Here is a 3,032-nt window from a genome sequence, read left to right as displayed (position 1 = left end):
CTGGCGACGGAGCGACGCGCGTGAAAGAGCCGTTGGATGGCGGTCGTCCTCCTAGTGCGTCGCGGCCTCCGTCGTGCCGTCGTCACGGTCTTCAAAGGCAGCAACACCACCACAACACACACCTCCTCTTGACTGACTGTTCCATTCGATTCAATCCCGAGCTCGTGCTACCACGACATGTTGTTGGGGAGAAAGTTGCCGGTGGGGTGAAGGAGAAGGGAAGTCGACAGGAGTAGAACGAGATCGAGACGATAGGGCGGCAGCTGGTGGTTTATTGGCTTTCTCCGCCGCGTCGGCTGTCGGAAGGGAAAGAGAAAGGGGATGAAGAGAATACATACGGGAGGATGAGAATACGGGAGTTTAGGGTGTGTTTGGTTTCAGGACGAAGTGGAATCGGACGGGTTGTTTCCATCCCTACATTCGTTCTCGTGTTTAGTTGGGTTAGGAACCGAAATTGAGTCATCCGCATGCAGGGAATATTCCCTGCAGATGCTTCACCAAGTGATTCCGTCGATTTGGAGGAATCCACTCGTCATTCGTCCATGAAAGCAAAGAAAAAAAGAAATAACCAAGCAATTCTCACCGTGCTCACCCCCGCACCCGAACAAAAGTTTTCGTGGTTATTTTTTTTCATTTTCATGATTATTTTTTTCGTGGTTATTTTTTCATTTTCGTGATTATTTTTTGTAAATATTTGGTATGTACTCATGATCATATATTTTTATTTGCATGTGTTAAAAATAGAAAGAAAATGTTGTTGAAAATTTAAATTATAGGTTTGTCAAATGCAAAGAACTCTATTTGTTTAGAGATGTAATCTCATCATTTACATCGAAGAGGTGAGTGACATCAGATTCTTCTCATTGCATCTCTCCAACTAAACATCGGGACGAGACCAACCCATGACATTTTTTATTGTCAACTGAACATAAGGATGGTACCAACCCATACCTTTGGGATGAAACCATGACATTTCATGACTTTCGGTCCTCAAACCAACCCATGACTTTAGTGATTTGTTTTCGTTAGAAAAGAGACGCTCGAAAGAAATATCTTGCAAAGCGTTCGATGAAGAATTGACGGTGAGGAGCACCGGAACTGGAGTAGGCAAGCCTAGTTCATATTATTTTTTCCGGCCGGGTTCCTTCCAGCGTGGCAAGGTGGACCTTAACCGCCAGGTCAAACCAACGGATTTCCCCCCCCAAATCAATCTTCCCGGTCCGTCCTCCTCCTCCTCCTCTTTGCTCACCGCTCGGCCACCGCAACCGCAGACGCCACCAGCCGCAATTCCTCGGAGCGAAGCGAGAGAGAGAGACGGGAGAGTAGAGAAATGCATCCGCCGATGCCACCGCCGCCGCCGCGTCGTGTTGCTGGGCTACCGCGCCCGAGCCGGGTGAGTTTCGAGCGCAAGCTCGATGACTTCACCGTCACCGCTGCGGCGGCGCCCGCGCTTCTTCCGCTGCTGCGCCGCCCCAGGGTGCCCGGTGCCTTCGGCGACGCGGAGGCGGAACCGTCGGAGAGGTCCACCGCGGACCACTTCTTCGAGCGCACGGACTACGGCAAGAAGACAGGGGTGGACGCCGAGGCGGTGCTGCGCCTGGAACGGCCCATCGTCCGCCGCCGCGTGCCCTGCGACGAGAAGGCAGGTGCCTTCGGCGACGCGGAGGCGGACCCGTCGGAGAGGTCCACCGCGAACCCCTTCTTCGAGCGCACGGACTACGGCGAGAAGACGCCGGCCCTGGACAACGACGCCGGGCCGGGCCCGTGGGTGCTGCCGCGCACCGGCCTCCTCTTTTCCGACCCCAGGGTTTTCGGCGACGACAAGAAGAAGACAGGGGTGGACGCCGAGGCGGTGCTGCGCCTGGAGCGGCGCATCTTCTGCCGCCGCGTGCCCTGCGACGAGAAGGCAGGTGCCTTCGGCGACGCGGAGGCGGACCCGTCGGAGAGGTCCACCGCGAACCCCTTCTTCGAGCGCACGGACTACGGCGAGAAGACGCCGGCCCTGGACAACGACGCCGGGCCGGGCCCGTGGGTGCTGCCGCGCACCGGCCTCCTCTTTTCCGACCCCAGGGTTTTCGGCGACGACAAGAAGAAGACAGGGGTGGACGCCGAGGCGGTGCTGTGCCTGGGCCTGATGTGGCGCACCGGAGGCCGGCCGGTACTTCTTCGACCAGACGGGGTTCGACCACGCGGCAGTGCAGGGCCTGGAGCGCTGCAGCCTCTCTGACAACCGGTCGAGTACGGCGGTCAGCGACGAGGCGGGCATTGGGGATGACGCGTGAATGCGGGGTGCAAGCTGCAAGGTCGGTTGATCGTCGCGCTCGTTCGATTTATTTTTCCGCTCGTCCAGGAATCATTGGAGCGACATGGATTTGATGTGCGATCTTTGTTGATCTTTGCTACTGCAATATTTCTTGATCAGCCTGTTCTCGGTTAACTGTAATCCAAGACATCTGTTCTTCCTCTTGATATATATAGCCTGCTATTGGAATTGGGATGTCAATTGAGGCCTTAGGAAATTTCTTATGGTATTATGCTGTTGCTGGCCAAACTCCAGTAATCACTTTATGTTGCCTAGACGGCTAGACGCATAATAATTCTTGAACTGTTATTTTACTACAATGAAAGAACATCAGGAGCTGATACTAGGAGCACATCCTACAATTTGGTAGCGGATATGGTAATCACCTTTTGGATGCTCAGAATTACCAATAGCACATCAATTCTTCACAAATGTAAAACATAATTCTTGGAATTTTGGAAACAAGCGGTTGCCTGAACTTCTCTGAACTTTCATATTAAACCTCTCTGTACTTTCCTGTTGATAATTGTGATGAGACGCTAGTATATTTCTAGGAGAGATTATCAAGTTTATTTAGTTAGTAATTGATCTTCTCTGAACTTCCATATTTGATAATTACTAGAAGGGCATGTCGCACTTTGCGGCTCTGCTAATGTTTTTTGGGTTGTACTATTTTTATTTTTACGTGGTAATATTTTTAGAGTTGTGAAAATTATTTACGTGCTAGTTG

The sequence above is a fragment of the Hordeum vulgare genome, chromosome 3H (genome assembly GCF_904849725.1).
Source record: "Hordeum vulgare subsp. vulgare chromosome 3H, MorexV3_pseudomolecules_assembly, whole genome shotgun sequence".
Lineage (NCBI taxonomy): Eukaryota > Viridiplantae > Streptophyta > Magnoliopsida > Poales > Poaceae > Hordeum > Hordeum vulgare.
Note: the sequence above shows the minus strand (reverse complement) of the source record.